The following is a 19,499-nucleotide window of genomic DNA, read 5'->3' as shown; positions in this document are numbered from 1 at the left end:
AGGGGGGTACCGATACAGAGTCAATGTGCATGGGCACCGCTTAGTTGAGGTAGTATGTACATGTAGGTAGAGATATTAAAGTGACTATGCATATATGAGAACAGAGAGTAGCAGTGGTGTAAAGGGGGGGGGGGGGGGGGGGGGGGCAAATAGTCTGTGTAGCCATTTGACTAGATGTTCAGGAGTCTTATGGCTTGGGGTTAGAAGCTGTTTAGAAGCCTCTTGGACCTAGACTTGGTGCTCCTGTACCGCTTGCCGTGCAGTAGCAGAGAGAACAGTCTATGACGAGGGTGGCTGGAGTCTTTGACAATTTTTAGGGCCTTCCTCTGACACTGCTTGGTATAGAGGTACTGGATGGCAGGAAGCTTGGCCACAGTGATGTACTGGGCCGTTCGCACTAACCTCTGTAGTGCCTTGCGGTCGGAGGTCGAGCTGTTGCCATACCAGGCAGTGATGTAACCAGTCAGGATGCTCTCGATGGTGCAGTTATAGAACCTTGTGAGGATCTGAGGACCCATGCCAAACCTTAGTCCTGTATTGACGCTTTGCCTGTTTGATGGTTCGTCGGAGGGCATAGCGGGATTTCTTATAAGTTTCCGGGTTAGAGTCCCGCTCCTTGAAAGTGGAAGCTCTAGCCTTTAGCTCAGGGCGGATGCTGCCTGTAATCCATGGCTTCTGGTTGGGGTATGTACGGTCACTGTGGGGACGACGTCATCGATGCACTTATTGATGAAGCCAATGACTGATGTGGTGTACTCCTTAATGCCATCGGAGGAATCCCGGAACATATTCCAGTCTGTGCTAGCAAAACAGTCCTGTAGCTTAAGAATGCTGATCTAGTATCAGGTCGCCCCTGTCCATTCAATCTTGTACATTGTGGTCTAAAAGGCTAAACTGATCCTAAATCACTTTATACATACAGCCCCAGGAATCTGGTCTATCCAACTAAAGAACTGTTTACAATGATGTTCTCCCCATTTCAAGGGATGATTCACAGCCAAGCACCTAAAGACGCACACAGATGAGACTGCAAGATGTAGATTACTAGCACTTCAAATGTGATGTGAAAACTGAAATGGAAAATGGACTTCTCCCACGCAGTTACAACCAAGCAGAGACGGGCAGTTCTCCTGTCTGTTTTTTACAGGGCTCTGACACTGCCCTTTGTCAAAGAATAAGCAAACATTTGCTCACCATTTGGTTATTGGCTTTCAAAGTTTGTAGTCTAATGTCAGGAATTAGAAGTTCAAAGTCCAGTAAATTTAGGACAGGGGTGGATCCATTTTGTTACATTAAACATCTACAGTATCATAACATTACAACTTGATACAATACGAGAAGGTAATGATACATTTATTCTGAAGTTGAGGAACATTTACATATGAAATAGATATTCCTCTTGAGTATCTCTTTTCCCCTTACAAATAAAAATCCTGTGGGCACACAGCAGGTAATACCAACCTGACCTAGCGCTACAATATTCTCACTTCACTCAAATATGTTGGCATATTGTTCAAGAGCTAAACCTGCTCATGGGTCTCATCCACAAATGAGAGAGTACTGGGTATTTTTTCCCTTTGGGAATCAGCCTACTCACTCAGGCTCAAGGACGCAAAAGCTGCCCACTAGTTCTATCAGACAAAACAAATCCAATACTGTCAACTGTGGGTGTTGCCAGTAGTAATATTGGCCACAGCCATTTTCTCATCACACTAAAATATATATTTTTTGTTGAATAAATATAAATAAATAGGCTATTATAAAATATGATCACTTGAGAATGTGTGAAACTGTTTGTAGTTCACAGAAAAAAAGCACATTTAATTGTACTTCAGAACTTCTTAAATACAGACAGCATTCAATCAATAAATTGATGAATAATTTTCTGTAAATCAATGGCTCAAGAACTGCATGCGCTGCGCATGTGCCAAAAAGAAACATTTTGAAAAAGGGTAGGCGTTGTACTGACTACATTCCAATAGACCAATCACTCTGCCTGCGGAGTTAGCAGCCCGTTAGATTATTGCCAACAAATTATGACTTTGATATGAAAAAGTATTTGCTTCTTAAATGTGGTATGTGTCCATGTTTTCAAGTCGTGTAGCCCTAATCATTGAAACGGATACCACGGCGCCTCCCAGTTGGCGCATAAAAACGCCTATTTCTTGCATCTCAGAGATAGAGTTTTTCGCTTCCATGCCTATGCTATTCTGCTTCGGATTGCCACATTTGTTAACTACATTACTGGTAAGTGAATTCACATTTGCTTTTTCATGTTTTTCTTCTATCAACCACAGCTGCCAAATACTGTGATTTAGCTGGCTTATTTGAATAATTCAGGAAATAGCGGTTGCATGCCCTTCAATCAAAATGCTCAATGTATACTTTTCTGAACTTACTTTGACATCCGTTTGCGAATCGATTTGTTTAGCATAGGATTAATCCTTTGTAGCTAATAACCAATTTGTCAATTTTATGCTGTTGCTTGGTTGCCAAGTTACAGCACATCAATTGAGACAAACGGCACACTCAACTTGGTCATTTTTATGAATGATGAACAAAACCGTATTTTGTTGGAAATACTTAACAAAAATGTAAAGTGAAAAACAAGTGCAACATGGCAGTTTGATGGCTTCACAATTGTTTTAGTAAAGTTTGCTAAATGGTTGTGGAAGTTGTAACATTGAGTCAGGAATGGTGGAAGATGTTATCCTTTCATTTTCACTTCCCTATAGTCTCCCTAAGCAGTCTGTTAACAGAATCACGGGAGTGTCTATTCTGAGTTTGATTCCCCACATGCTGTCTGTCAGCAGGGACATGTTGTGAGTTGCCCACCGCTGAAATGAAATCGGGCCCATGAAATGGAGTGCAATGAGGTTGGCATTGGCAGTTATGACTCTGCAAACTGTCATGCATGTTGAGCAACATGCAATGTCCATTGTGTTATATTCAGCTAAATCATTGTTTTGTCTGTGAACGATAACAAACTGGTGAAGCTCCACACAACAGTGAAAATGTAAAACTGTTAGGCTATATTTTTTTCTAACTTTAATTGTAAGGGTGTTAACTCAGACTAATCAAAAACGGGTTTAGGCCTGGGTGGCCCAATCAGGTTAAGCAACAATGTATTTAAAAAAAAAAAAAAATTATGCTCTTTACTTGTCATTGTTCTAAACAGGACATAATTTATATTTTTTACCTAAACAAGCAAACACATATCAGAATTCATAGCAAGCAGTGCACTAGGTTAGTCAGATTTGATTAAACAGAACAGATTAACTGGAATGACATTCATTCTCATGGGATGGGTTTCAAAAATAGCTAAATGACAGTCACACTCCCAATTAGCCAAGAATATGACTGCATTGAGGAATACTGTATGTCACTGTGCTTCTATGGCTATATGCACCATACCACTGCCCATTTTAATTTGTTCATTTAGCCAACAAGACAGCTCATAACCCAGTGCCTTTATCACAGTCAACACATTTTAGCTTTAAAAATAGGGATGCACAATATATCGGTAAGCATATCAGACAATATTAGCTAAAAATGCCAGCATCGGCCCGATGTCTAGTTTAATGCCCATGTGCAAAACCGATGTCAAAGCTGACGTGCATACCTATATAGCGTAGGTAGATGACGTAATGATGCCACGAAGGAAGATGACAAAAAGGCATATGCAACGTTTGTGCTACTATTATTTCCCGAGGAGGGGAGAAAGGGAAATCTTTCAATACCACAAACCTAATTACTAATTTGAAAGTGCATCACCCCCAGACATTCTGCGACTACTTGGAACAAAAGCAGAAAAAAAACTAACCGCACGCTTTCAACAACTAAACAAGTTCAAGTCGAGCAGTCATTTGAAAGAGTAAGAAAATTTCAGCGTGAACTCAAAGGCGAAATCCATTAACGCCAAGATAATATAATTCATTGCCCTTGACAATCAACCGTTCTCTCATGGATGATGTTGGCTTTTGCCGACTAGTCGAGCACCTCGAGCCCCGGTACACTCTGCCAAGTAGGCACAATTTATTTAATTTTTTCTTTACATGTTGCCCTACTGGATTTAGTGTTGTTGAAACGCACATCTAAAAGCTACTTGGTATGGGCGTCACTGCTATTAGCTTTATGACTGACATTTTGACCAGCGACGTTAGCCCCATGAGCATGCCGAGTCTGACCACACAGGGGGTCGACAAGGATTTCGTACTGAGGAAAGCCGTATTGCATGCTGAAGAATGTGCTGGTTCTCATACCGCTGCTGTCATTTCAATGGTGTTTGAAACATGAACATGCTCCATTCGAACAACTGACTTGAGAAATAAGCTCATCAACTGCCCCTGCTGCAGACGTGATGCCCTCTGTCATGGCATTGAAACGCCTGCTCAACAAAACTGCTGACAGACCGTGGGGTTAACTTGCAAAAGTACTCTAGAGGCTGTGAACAAACCATTCGGTGGCATTCTCTCTGAGTCTCTACCGTGTCGCCACCATGCTCAATTCTAGGTACAAGGACCGCTACATCGATACAGACAAATGGGGTTTATGTGAAATGTTAGACACACCTGGACAAGATGGAAACGGACACAGTGACTGTGCGCACTGAGGAAGAGGACCCACAACAGAAGAGGACACGGACAGACAGAGCTGAAACTTCACTGCTTGACATGTATGATGAAATGTACATGTGGCTTCCCTGTGGCTCAGTTGGTAGAGCATGGTGTTTGCAACGCCAGCATGGTGTGTGCAACGCCAGGTTTGTGGGTTCGATTCCCACGGGGGGCCAGTACAAAAAAAAATGCATGGAATGAAATGTATGCATTCACTACTGTAAGTCGGTCTGGATAAGAGAGTCTGCTAAATTACTAAAATGTAAATGAAATCCTGGTTGAGAATGACATTACTGAACAATGAAACAGCAAGTTAGTGAGAGAAATGGGTTTTGGTTATGTTTTACTGGTAATAGGGACATGCGTAAATGCCAACAAAATACATTGTGTGTGTGTGTGTGCTATTTAACTGTCCCTGAATGCTTAAAAGGCCGCTAAAATGTAATATCGGGTTTTTTGGCAAGGAAAATATTTGGTATTGGTCAAAAATGTAATACCGGTACATCCCTATTTTAAAATTATAATAAATGCTACATTTTCTCTCAGACTCATGGCAAAATGTGTAGAATAGCATGAACTGCACATTTTTCTCCATGGCAAAATGTGTAAAATTGCAGGAAGTTAAGCATTATTTTTTGTGAACGCAGTTATCTTTTTTTGAGGCTCACCCTATTTTCTACAAGCCCACCCATCAACAAATGTGTGCCTATGCAACTGATCCATGCCCACTTCATTCACAATACAACTCATTTGGTGTTGTCAAAGAACATAATACAATACAAGTAGCCATGCCAATTGTCTCAATAGACTGGCAATTACAAGGGGTTCTTGTTTCATAATTGGCATAGGCCAATCTCCTTATCTAGATTAGGTTTCCTCATTCTACAGCCATTATGATAAAATATCCAAGTTTTGAGCTATGTATAGCTATGCATAACATTGCACTGTTTTAATTCAATTTGAGGCTTGGTTCAAATTGGTTAACCCATGTGGTTTGTCATAACATTGGTGCATCATGTTTGTGCAGACTTGATTTACTTTCAAAACATAGGCCTAATTATACTTTAACCTGTTGGGGATAGGGGGCAGTATTTGCACAGCCGGATAAAAAAACGTACCCGATTTAATCTGGTTACTACTCCTGCCCAGTAACAAGAATATGCATATAATTGTTTGATTTGGATAGAAAACACCCTAAAGTTTCTAAAACTGTTTGAATGTTGTCTGTGTATAACAGAACTCATTTGGCAGGCCAAAACCTGAGAAGATTCCAAACAGGAAGCGCCCTCTCTGACCATTTTTGGCCTTCTTTGCTATCTCTATCCAAAACAAAGGATCTCTGCTGTAATGTGACATTTTCTAAGGCTCCCATAGGCTCTCAGAAGGCGCCAGAACGTTGAATCATGACTCTGCAGTTACTGGCTGAAAAACAGTAGCGCGTTTGGTAAGTGGTCGATCTGAGAACAATGAGACGGGAGCGCGCGTGCACGAGACGACTCCATTTTCAACTTTGAGTCTTTGAACGAAAACAGGGTTTCCCGGTCGGAATATTATTATTTTACGAGAAATCGCATAAAAATTGATTTTAACCAGCGTTTGACATGCTTCGAAGTACGGTAATGGAATATTTTGAATTTTTTTGTCACGATACGTGCCGGCACCCTTCGTTACCCTTCGGATAGTGTCTTGAACGCACGAACAAAACGCCACTATTTGGATATAACGATGGATTATTTGGAACCAAACCAATATTTGTTATTGAAGTAGAAGTCCTGGGAGTGCATTCTGACGAAGAACAGCAAAGGTAATCCAATTTTTCTTATAGTAAATCTGAGTGTGGTGAGTACCAAACTTGGTGGGTGTCAAAATAGCTAGCCTGTGATGGCCGGGCTATCTACTCAGAATATTGCAAAATGTGCTTTCACCGAAAAGCTATTTTAAAATCGGACACCGCGATTGCATAAAGGAGTTCTGTATCTATAATTCTTAAAATAATTTGTTTTTTGTGAACATTTATCGTGAGTAATTTAGTAAATTCACCGGAAGTGTTCGGTGGGAATGCTAGTCACATGCTAATGTAAAAAGCTGGTTTTTGATATAAATATGAACTTGATTGAACAAAACATACATGTATTGTATAACATAATGTCCTAGGGTTGTCATCTGATGAAGATCATCAAAGGTTAGTGCTGCATTTAGCTGTGGTTTGGGTTTATGTGACATATGCTTGCTTGAAAAATGGGTGTCTGATTATTTCTGGCTGGGTACTCTGCTGACATAATCTAATGTTTTGCTTTCGTTGTAAAGCCTTTTTGAAATCGGACAGTGTGTTTAGATAAAGGAGACTTGTCTTTAAAATGGTGTAAAATAGTCATATGTTTGAGAAATTGAAGTAATAGCATGTCTAAGGTATTTGAATATCGCGCCACTGGATTCCACTGGCTGTTGACTAGGGTGGGACGCAAACGTCCCACCTAGCCCAGAGAGATAGCGTTGTTGAAAAGGCTACTTAAGAATTTCAAGAGGGTTGGCGCAGCAGTTTGGAGGAAGGTTTGTTATAACGTTCTAATAACACTGAAAAAGTAGGCTAAGTACTGTTCAACACCAGTGTCAGACCAGACTGATGCCTAGAGATGCAGGTTTGTTCTGTACTAGGGCTGGGCGGTATACCGTATTTTACTATATACCGGTATTGACGCATGGACCAGTTTGGGTTTTTACTTTACCTTCTATAACGGTATTTGAATGTTTGGTTTGTGAAATGTGATATGCCATGTGTGTAACGTCCCTTTTTTATAGTTTACTTCGCTATTTGAGTCATCCCTCTCCGCTCTCTCTCTATGCCGCTTTCCACACAGACCTAGTCCCACCCCCTGTCACTCAAGGTGCGCATTTGTTGTTGCTTGACCATGAGACCCTTTCGTTCAGTCTGCATGTCAATGCAGCATACAACGATGTTGTTTCCAATTAGATCTTAATATGAATCCACAAGCGTTCTATAATTACAATATTAGTTTGGGTTTCTTACATCTGCAAACAGCTCGTTTGTATTTTCTTAGCAAGTTAATCTAAATTGTGTTAGCCACTAATGCTAATCGCTAGTTGGCTGGCTAGCTAAATCAGCATGTTTGTGCAACAGTATCTTCTAAATCAAAGAGGAATAGGCGAAGCATGAATATGTTGACTATATGAATAAAGATTTAATGTAGCCAAAGATTATAGGGTCCCCTATGAAACACTGAACATCACTTTGGTTCCTACCCTGTCACAATAACTCGTCCATGGTATAAAACAATGGCGCAAGACCCATTGAAATAATGTTGAATGTGTTGCCACCCTAGGGTCACGCTTTACTCATAAAGCAAATGTAGAACTTTTATTAATCAAAACGTTAATAAAATTGATATTTTGGGGGTTGGTTGAGACGAGGCACCGACGTGTAGTTTCCAGGTCTTCATTTGCACGCTCCGACTGGCCGTTGGCCTAGGGATGAAACCCGGAGGACAGGCTGGCCGACGACCTAGTAAGGGTGCAGAATGCCTTCCAAAATCGGGATGTGAATTGAGGACCACGATCAGAGACTGTCGATAGGGAGTCCATGGATTCAGAAGACTTACTGCACCATGAGCTGGCCCGTCTCCTTGGGTGAGGGTAACTTGGGGAGAGGGATGAAATGGGCGGCTTTAGAGAACCTATCCACAACCGTCAGGATAGTGGTGTTTCCATCAGACGGAGGAAGCGCAGTTACAAAATCCAGGGAAATATGGGACCAGGGGTGATGAGGAACAGGGAGTGGCTGAAGGAGGCCAAACGTAGTTTGCTGCTGCGTCTTATTCTGGGCACACACCGTGCATGCAGCAACGAAGGCCGAGACGTCAGGAACCATAGTGGGCCACGTGAAGCATTGTCGGAGGAAAGCCAGGGTTCGACGGGAGCCAAGATGACAGGTAAGCCTGGAAATAAGCCCATTCCAGGACCTGAGACCGGGCCGTATCAGGGACGAACATCTGACAAGCCGGGCCCCCTTGGGAACGTTGTGCCTTGCAGACCAGTCTCAATACCCCAGACAACAATACCCCAGTACAGGTGAGGGAGGGTGTCCGGCTTCTCATTCTTGGACACTGGACAGTAGGAGATGGTGAAGTTGAACCTGGTGATTAACAGAGCCCAACGTTCCTGCCTAGAGTTAAGGTGCTTGTCTGTGCAGAGATTCTAAATTAATATGGTCAGTCCACACCAAAAATTGATGTTTTGCCCCTTCCAGCCAGTGCCTCCACTCCTCCAGCGCCATCTTGACCGCCAGAAGTTCCCTATGTCATAGTTTCTCTCCGGAGTTGAGACGATGGAACAGGAAGGCACAAGGATGGAGCTTTTAGTCCTGGGCATTCCGCTGGGACAGGACTGCCCCCACTCCAACGTCGGAAGCGTCGACCTCAACCACAAACTGACCGTTCCGGATGTATGAGGATGGTTGCTTTAGCGAACGATGTTTAAGGTCCACAACTGCCCTGTCAACAGCTGGGGACCATGTGAACAGTAAAATGGGGATGTGGGGAGATCCATTGAGGAGCAATTGTATGGACTCACTGTGATTGCCTGATACCCGCAGGTTAATGAACTGTGCGTGAATCTGCCAATAGTGTCCGTCCAGTGCTCTGGCGCCCATAGGAATGGAGAGGAGTAGTGTAGAGATGCCTAGCTCCGATACAAGGGTATTGTCCATAAAACTCATCAGCCCCAGAGTCAATGAGCACCCGGCGGGATTTAGACCGCTCACCCCACAGCAGGATAACATGAAAGGGAGTACGAGTAATGGGAGTTAGACCATTCCCAGTATGGCCCACCATAGTATTCTTACCTAGCTGATGAGTCTGGTCTTTTACTGGACAGGCGGATTAGTAATTCCCTGTACACCACAATACAGGCAACTGTTGGAGTTGGCCTTTAGTCGTTCTTGAGGCGACGACCTAGCTCTACCCCATTGCGTAGGCACCGTAGAAAGTGTGTCGCTCGTTCCTGTAGATTTCCTATTGGACTTGGGTGCCTTCGGATCCTCTCAGGAAATGCAGGCGTCAGGGACTTCCGGGATTCTTTGGGGGCAAGCAAGCAGCTGTGTCTGCCACCCTATGGGGTTCTTGACTTATTCGAAGTAGCTTTCAGGCTGCCCCTCTCCTGGAAACCGGAGAATCGAATACCTTCCTCACCTCCGCAATGAAATCCTCCAAACAAAGGTAAATGGCAAATTGTTGCTCCCAAACCGCCATAGCCCAGGAGAGTGCCCTACCAGACATTAGCGTTATAAGATACGCTATTCTCGAGTGGTCCGACGGGAACAAAGAGGGCTGCAGCTCAAAGATGAGGGAGCACTGGGAAAGAAACGCCCGGCAGGTACCAGGGTCCCCAACATAACGCTCAGGAGGAGGTAAGCGGGGTTCTCGGGAAGCCGGGGTAGGCTGCACAAAATCCTCAACGTCGGGAATTACTGAGCCTCCCGACAGCATATGAGGACCTTCCATAAGGCTCTGAAGTAGTTCCTCATGTTTTTCAGTGGTGGCTGCCTGCAGGGAGACAGCGTGACGGAGCCAGTCCGAGTCTGCTGGTTCTATCATGGCCAATTCGTACTATAACGACACGGAGAGACCCAGATGCAGGAGGCAGGTGGTTTGAGTCTTTGATATTTATTAAAAATGCAAGGGGCAGGTCGAGGACAGGCAGAAGTTCATTTACCAGGTCAGAGTCCAAAAGGTACAGGGTGGCAGGCAGACTCGAGGTCAGGGGAGGCTGAATGGTCAAAACTGGGAAGACTAGAAAAACAGAGAATAGGAAAAAGCAGGAGCATGGAAAAAAACACTGTTGCTGACAAGATGAGACGAACTAGCAACGGACAGAACACAGGTATAAATACACTGGGGATAATGGGCAACACCTGGAGGGGGGTGAAGACCAGCACAAAGACAGGTGAAACAGATCAGGGTGTGACCGTTAACTGTGGGACCTTTATATAGACAGATGTGTGCCTTTCCAAATCATGTCAAATCAATTGAATTTACCACAGGTAGACTACACGATTTTTATTTTTAATACACTTGCAAAAATGTCTAAACCTGTTTTTACTTTGTCATTGTGTGTAGATTACTGTATATATATGTATATATATATATATATAAGGCTGTAATAATGTGGAAAAAGTAAAAGGGTCTGAATACTTTCGAAGGCACCGACTCTACACACTCCTACTCTCATACAATCATCATATATCCTGATGCCTATTGATCCAGTATCCCTGCACATTGTAAATATGGTACTGGAGATGACCCTGCATATAGTATGCTTACTTTATTGTGTTCCTATTTTTATATCTTGTGTGTTTTTAGTTCATTTTTTTTCTTTTTTTTTGTACTACATTGTTTTTGATTACTGCATTGTAAGAGCAGGCAAGAAAGGCATTTCAAGGTACTTGTGCATGTCATTGAAACTTGGTTCTCAAAATGAAGCAGTTATTTTGCCCACAAAATACATTTTTGTCACTTAAAGACTGACTCTCAATTCCAATAATATTGGCCTTTCATTTCACATTGCGTGACTCCAGGTAGGCTAGTGGTTAGTGTTGGGACATTAAAACTGAAATGTTGCTGGAAGGAATCCCGAGCTGACAAGGTAAAAATCTGTCATTCTGTCCCTGAGCAAGGCAGTTAACCCACTGTTCCTCGGGCACCGACGACGTGGATGTTGATTATGGCTGCCCCCGCACCTCTCTGATTCAGAGGGGTTGGGTTAAATGCAGAAGATGCATTCAGTTGTACAACTGACTCGGCATCCTTACCATCCAAGATGGCGTAGCAGTCAGACGTCTTTGTCTTATCGTGTCCCTTGTATATCTTTTTCTTCATATCTTTTTTAAATATTTTCCTATGCCTCAACTTCGAAATACTCTCCTGCAACCCGCCTCACCCAATGTGGCGTGGATCTGTATTTTTTTTTTCTTTTTTTTTCTAAAGTATTTGTATTTACTTTGGATCTGGAATCCATCAACTGAAGCTAGCCCGGCCAGGTCTCCTGTGTTACCACCGAAGCCCACTCCTGGGCTACAATATCCGGACCCCTTCTACTGCCGGTACGGGGTATGGAAACCCGCCGATACTATACGACTGGAATACCGACATAATCTGCCCGAGGATTTCAACAGGCCCCTCAGGCGCGACGTCCGCTGAAGGTCCATTCTGCTAACCGCGGCCTGCTAGCTACCTAGAGCTACTTGGAACCCTACTAATTCCACGACTGGTCTATCGACGTCACCGCACGAAGAGGCAAAACAGACTTACCCCCATCGTGACGTCCCCCAAAGGCTAGCTTCCCTGCCCTGGTCTGCTAGCTTGCCTGCCCTGGTCTGCTAGCTTGCTTGCCTGACCCGGTCTGCTAACTGCTAGCCCCTGTCTGCTCACTGCTTGCTTGCTAACCCGTGCAATATATAAATGAGACACATTTTCTTATCAGGTTCTAAACATAAAGATCAACCAGTCAATGTTACCATCCCATTGTTTAAAATGTGATACTTTTTAAAAACACATCAATGTTTTTCTTTAATTTTTGCACTCAATGTTAAGTTTTCCCATGATGTCTAAAATATAGGTAGCTTGTTTAGCCCCGGCCTACTAACTGTTAGCTTGTTAGCATCGGCCTGCTAACTGTCTGAATCGCCGTGTCCCCAGTCAGCCCAACCACTCACTGGACCCATATGTTCACTTGGCTACGCATGCCTCTCTCTGATATCAATATGCCTTGTCCATTACTGTCCTGGTTAGTGATTACTGTCTTATTTCACTGCAGAGCCTCGAGCCCTGCTCAATATGCCTTAACCAACCATGTTGTTCCACCTCCTAAAAATGCGATGACATCACCTGGTTTAAACGTCTCTAGAGACTATATCTCTCTCATTACTCAATGCCTAGGTTTACCTCCAATGTACTCACATCCTACCTTACCTTAGTGTACAGACAATGCCTTGAATCTATGCTATCGTGCCCAGAAACTTGCTCCTTTTACTCTGTTCTGAACATGCTAGACGGCCAGTTCGTATAGCCTTTAGCCGTACCCTTATCATACTTCTCCTCTGGGGATGTGGAGGTTAATCCAGGTCCCGCAGTGCCTAGCTCCACTCCCACTCCCCAGGTGCTCTCATTTGTTGACTTCTGTAACCGTAAAAGCCATGGTTTCATGCATGTTAACATTAGAAGCCTACTCCCTAAGTTTGTTTTACTCACTGCTTTAGCTAGAGGTCGACTGATTAATCGTAATGGCCGATTTAATTAGGGCCGATTTTTATTTTATTTTATTTTTTTATTTTATTTTTTTTTCTCCAAGGTTTCATCACATTCGGTATTTTTGGCCACCGATTTTGCTATATATATTACTGGTCAAAAAAATAAAGGGAACACTTAAACAACACAATGTAACTCCAAGTCAATCACACTTCTGTGAAATCAAACTGTCCACTTAGGAAGCAACACTGACAATAAATTTCACATGCTGTTGTGCAAATGGAATAGACAACAGGTGGAAATTATAGGCAATTAGCAAGACACCCCCAATAAAGGAGTGGTTCTGCAGGTGGTGACCACAGACCACTTCTCAGTTCCTATGCTTCCTGGCTGATGTTTTGGTCACTTTTGAATGCTGGCGGTGCTTTCACTCTAGTGGTAGTATGAGACGGAGTCTACAACCCACACAAGTGGCTCAGGTAGTGCAGCTCATCCAGGATGGCACATCAATGCGAGCTGTGGCAAGGTTTGCTGTGTCTGTCAGCGTAGTGTCCAGAGCATGGCGGCGCTACCAGGAGACAGGCCAGTACATCAGGAGACGTGGAGGAGGCCGTAGGAGGGCAACAACCCAGCAGCAGGACCGCTACCTCCGCCTTTGTGCAAGGAGGAGCAGGAGAAGCACTGCCAGAGCCCTGCAAAATGACCTCCAGCAGGCCACAAATGTGCGTGTGTCTGCTCAAATGGTCAGAAACGGACTCCATGAGGGTGGTATGAGGGCCCGACATCCACAGGTGGGGGTTGTGCTTACAGCCCAACACCGTGCAGGACGTTTGGCATTTGCCAGAGAACACCAAGATTGGCAAATTCGCCACTGGCGCCCTGTGCTCTTCACAGATGAAAGCAGGTTCACACTGAGCACATGTGACAGTCTGGAGACGCCGTGGAGAACGTTCTGCTGCCTGCAACATCCTCCAGCATGACCGGTTTGGCGGTGGGTCAGTCATGGTGTGGGGTGGCATTTCTTTGGGGGGCCGCACAGCCCTCCATGTGCTCGCCAGAGGTAGCCTGACTGCCATCAGGTACCGAGATGAGATCCTCAGACCCCTTGTGAGACCATATGCTGGTGCGGTTGGCCCTGGGTTCCTCCTAATGCAAGACAATGCTAGACCTCATGTGGCTGGAGTGTGTCAGCAGTTCCTGCAAGAGGAAGGCATTGATGCTATGGACTGGCCCGCCCGTTCCCCAGACCTGAATCCAATTGAGCACATCTGGGACATCATGTCTCGCTCCATCCACCAACGCCACGTTGCACCACAGACTGTCCAGGAGTTGGCGGATGCTTTAGTCCAGGTCTGGGAGGAGATCCCTCAGGAGACCATCCGCCACCTCATCAGGAGCATGCCCAGGCGTTGTAGGGAGGTCATACATTCACGTGGAGGCCACACGCACTACTGAGCCTCATTTTGACTTGTTTTAAGGACATTACATCAAAGTTGGATCAGCCTGTAGTGTGGTTTTCCACTTTAATTTTGAGTGTGACTCCAAATCCAGACCTCCATTGGTTGATAAATGGGATTTCCATTGATTATTTTTGTTGTCAGCACATTCAACTATGTAAAGAAAAAAGTATTTAATAAGATTATTTCATTCAGATCTAGGATGTGTTATTTTAGTGTTCCCTTTTTTTTTTTTGTGGTATATATGTGTGTGTGTGTGTGTGTGTATTGTTTTACACATTTATTTAACTATGCAAGTCAGATTAAGAACACATTCTTATTTTCAATGACGGCCTAGGAACGGGGTTTAACTGCCTTGTTCAGGGGGATTCGTTTTTGCAACCTTCCGGTTACTAATCCAATCCAACGCACGAGGAGCCTGCATGGCAGGCTGACTACCTGTTACGCGAGGGCAGCAAGAAGCCAAGGTAAATTGCTAGCTAGCATTAAACTTATCTTATAAAAAAACGAGCAATCTTAACATAATCACTAGCTAACTACACATGGCTGATATTACTAGTTTATCTAACGTGTTCTGCGTTGCACATAATCGATGTGGTGCCTGTTAATTTATCATTGAATCATAGCCTATTTTGCCAAACGGGTGTTGATTTAACAAGCGCATTTGCGAAAAAAGCACTGTCGTTGCACTAATGTACCTAAACATCAATGCCTTTCTTTAAAATCAATAAACAAGTATTTTTAAACCTGCGTATTTAGTTAATATGCCTGCTAACATGAAATTGTGTCATCTCTAGCGTTCATTGCATGCAGAGTCAGGGTATATGCAACCGTTTGGGCCGCCCGGCTCGTTGCGAACTAATTTGCCAGAATTTTACGTAATTATGACATAATATTGACATAACTCGTAAGCATTCATTCGGACAGCACTTTTGTGTGTTTTGCCAGCAGTTCTTCGCTGTGTTTCAAGCTGTTTATGACTTCAAACCGGGTGGGTATAATTTGTGGACCGTTCCAACAGGAATCTATTCAAAAAACTTCGTAAATAATAAGGTTGCCAAAAAACAACGCATACAAAGTTGTATAGCAGCCGAATAAGATACCGGGTAGTGAGTGGTCAATTTCATTGCGTTTTTCACCCATCACGTTTATTCCAAAAAATGTCTGTCCTCACTCTGGTTGCCTATAGACAAACATTACGAATAAGCTACGTGGTGAGTTGATGCCTATTCGGCAGCTAGTTAGCTAGGTTTGTATGCGTTGCTACTTTGTATGCGTTTGTTGGTTGGCAACCTTTTACTTTACGTTTTTTGGAACAGGTTCCTGTTGGAACATTCCACAAATTATACCCACCCCTTCAAGCCTGTCAACTCCCAAGATTAGGCTGGTGTAACCGATGTGAAATGGCTAGCTAGTTAGCGGGGTGTGCGCTAATAGCGTTTCAAACTTCACTCACTCTGAGACTTGGAGTAGTTGTTTCCCTTCCTCTGCATGGGTAACGCTGCTTCGAGGGTGACTGTTGTCGATGTGTTCCTGGTTCAAGCCCAGGTAGGAGCAAGGAGAGGGACGGAAGCTATACTGTTACACTGGCAATACTAAAGTGCCTATAAGAACATCCAATAGTCAAAGGTGTATGAAATGCAAATCGTATAGAGAGAAATATTCCTATAATAACTACAACCTAGAACTTCTTACCTGGGAATATTGAAGACTCATGTTAAAAGGAACCACCAGCTTTCATATGTTCTGAGCAAGGAACTTAAACCTTAGTTTTTTTTACATGGCACATATTGCACTTTGTTTTGCATTATTTAAACCAAATTGAACATGTTTTATTTATTTGAGGCTAAATTGATTTTGTGTTATATTAAGTTAAAATAAGTGTTCATTCAGTATTGTTGTAATTATCATTATAACTAAACCAAAAAAATCGGCCGATTAATTGGTATCGGCTTTTTTTGGCCCTCCAATAATCGGTATCGGCGTAAAAAAAAAAATCATCATCGGTCGACCTCTAGCTTTAGCACACTCTGCCAACCCGGATGTCTTAGCCGTGTCTGAATCCTGGCTTAGGAAAACCACCAAAAACCCTGAAATCTTCATCGCTAACTATTTCGTTTTCTGCCACAATAGAACTGCCAAAGGGGGCGGTGTTGCAATCTACTGCAAAGATGTTCTGTATTACTATCCAAGTCTGTACCCAAACAATTCGAGCTTCTTCTAAAAATGCACCTTTCCAGAAACAAGTCTCTCACTGTTGCCGCTTGCTATAGACCTCCCTCTGCCCCCAGCTGTGCCCTCGATACCATATGTGAATTGATTGCCCCCCCCCCCCATCTATCTTCTGAGCTCGTGCAACTAGGTGACCTAAACTGGGACATGCTTAACACCCCTGCCATCCTACAATCTAAGCTTGATGCCCTCAATCTCACACAAATTATCAATGAACCTACCAGGTACAACCCCGAATCCGTAAACACGGGCACCCTCAGATGTCATCCTAACTCGCCCTCCAAATACACCTCTGCTGTTCAATCAAGATCTCAGCGATGCCTGTATCCGTAATGGGTCCATGGTCAAATGACCACCCCTCATCACAGTCAAACGCTCCCTAAAACACTTCTGCGAGCAGGCCTTTCTAATTGACCTGGCCGGGGTATCCTGGAATGACATTGACCTCATCCCGTCAGTAGATGATGCCTAAATAGGTCAAAACCATCTTAAAAAAAACATGCAAAAATGTTGAACTAGGAATAGATATAGTCCTTGGTTCACTCCAGACCTGTCTGCCCTTGACCAGCACAAAAACATCCTGTGGTGTTCTGCATTAGCGTCGAATAGCCCCCGTGATAAGCAACTTTTCAGGGAAGTTAGGAACAAATATACACAGGCAGTTAGGGTAGCTAAGGCTAGCTTTTTCAAACACAAATTTGCATCCTGTAGTACTAACTCAAAGTTCTGGGACACTAAAGTCCATGGAGAATAAGAGCACCTCCTCCCAGCTGCCCACTGCTCTGAGGCTAGCAAACACTTACCACCAATAAATCTACTATAATTGAGAATTTCAATAAGCATTTCTCTACAGCTGGCCATGCTTTCCACTTGGCTACCCCTATCCCGGTCAACTGCCCGGCACCCTCCACAGCAACCCACCAAAGCCCCCACCATTTCTCCTTCATCCAAATCTAGATAGCTGATGTTCTGAAAGAGCTGCAAAATCTGGACCCCAACAAATCAGCTGGGCTAGACAATCTAGACCCTCTCTTTCTAAAATGATCTACTGCAATTGTTGCAACCCCTATTACGAGCCTGTTCAACCTCTCTTTCGTATCATCTTGAGATTCCCAAAGATTGGAAAGCTGCCGCGGTCATCCCCCTCTTCAAAAGGGGGTGACACTCGACCCAAACTGCTACAGACCTCTCTCTCCTACCCTGTCTTTCTAAAGTCTTCGAAAGCCAAGTTAACCTCTCTGGGGTAGGTGGGACGCTAGCGAAATAGCAGGGTGCCAAATTCAAAACAACATCTCATAATTCAAATTTCTCAAACATACAACTATTATATCCCATTTTAAAGATGCACTTCTCGTTAATCCAACCACACTGTCCGATTTCAAAAAGGCTTTACGGCGAAAGCATTACATTAGATTATGTTAGGATGGCGCCTAGACAAGAAAAACCACACAGCCATTTTCCAAGCAAGGAGAGTTGTCACAAAACCAGAAATGCAACTAAAATTAATCACTAACCTTTGATCTTCATCAGATGGCACTCATAGGACTTAATGTTACACAATACATGTGTGTTTTGCTCTAAAGTTTATATTTATATCCAAAAAACCCATTTTACATTGGCGTGAAATGTTTTGCCTCCCAAAACCTCCGGTGAATGAGCACATCAATTTACAGAAATACTCATCATAAACGTTGATAAAATATACAACTGTTATTCAAAGAATTATAGATACACTTCTCCTTAATGCAACCGCTGTGTCAGGTTTCAAAAAAGCTTTTACGGCAAAAGCAAACTTTCAATAATCTGAGTACAGCGCTCAGACACCAAAAGAAGCCATACAGATACCCGCCATTTTGGAGTGAACAGAAGTCACAAATGACATTAAATATTCACTTACCTTTGATCTTCATCGGAATGCACTACCAGGAATCCCAGTTCCAGAATAAATGTTTTTTGTTCGATAAAGTTCATCTTTATGTCCAAATACATCCATTTTGTTTGCGCGTTCAGTGGAGTAATCCAAATGCACTGTGCTCGCGCAGTAAGTTCAGACAAAGTCAGTTATATTACAGTTCGTCGAAACATGTCAAACGATGTATAGAATCAATCTTTATGATATTTTTATCATAAATCTTCCATGATATTCCAACCGAACGATTCCTTTGTCTTCAGAAATGAAAAGGATCATACCTAACTCTCACGGGAGGCGCGAGATTGAGCTCATGTAATTTTCTCAGTCATTTGACTCCATATGCTCTTATTTTCTTCCCATTCACAGTAGAAGCATGAAACAATGTTCTAAAGACTGACATCTAGTGGAAGCCTTGGGAAGTGCAAAATGACCCCACAGACACTGTGTATTAGAAAAACTATTCAGACACCCGCCAAGTTCGGGGCAACCTAAACTCAGAATTGGTATTAGAAATATTCTCTTACCTTTGCTGATCTTCATCAGAATGCACTCCCAGGACTGCTACTTCCACAATAAATGTTTTTGTTCCAAATAATCCATTGTTTGTGCGTACAGATCACTTATCCAAAGGCATAACGCGCGAGCGCTGAACCAAAGACGAAAAGTCAAAATGTTCCATTACCGTACTTAGAAGCATGTCAAACACTGTTTAAAATCAATCTTTATGGTATTTTTTTATGTAAAATTGTGATTAATATTCCAACCGGACAATAGCGTATTCATTCAAGGAGAAAATGAAGGAACAGCGCGACCGCGCATATCCAATCCCTTTGTTGCCAGGCAGACCACTCAGTAACTGAGGTCCTATTATCTGCTGAGTGACAGGAAAATGCTCAAACCACATTCTGAAGGCTTTAGACAGCCAATGGACGCCTTAGGAAGTGCAACGTAACCCCACGGATACTGTAGTTTCGAAAGGGACTAGAAAGAACCACAATTCTCAGATCCTCCACTTCCTGTTTGA

At 43.3% G+C, this 19,499-nt stretch overlaps 1 protein-coding gene across 4 annotated transcripts in view; it reads left to right on the top strand.

Annotated features, from left to right (window-relative positions):
- Positions 1 to 1,921: 1,921 nt before the first annotated feature.
- Positions 1,922 to 19,499, top strand: part of LOC106581093 (CMP-N-acetylneuraminate-beta-galactosamide-alpha-2,3-sialyltransferase 4) — a 52,453-nt gene continuing 34,875 nt past the window's right edge. For all 4 annotated transcript variants that reach the window (XM_014162811.3, XM_014162809.3, XM_014162808.3 and 1 more), the window contains exon 1: positions 1,922 to 2,247. The gene's annotated coding sequence lies outside the window, so the exon portion shown is untranslated. The remainder of the gene's footprint in view (positions 2,248 to 19,499) is intronic.

This window comes from Salmo salar, chromosome 20 (genome assembly GCF_965601325.2).
Source record: "Salmo salar chromosome 20, fSalSal1, whole genome shotgun sequence".
NCBI lineage: Eukaryota > Metazoa > Chordata > Actinopteri > Salmoniformes > Salmonidae > Salmo > Salmo salar.
The sequence above is the reverse complement of the archived record's forward strand: the minus strand, read 5'-3'. Positions and strand labels throughout refer to the sequence as shown.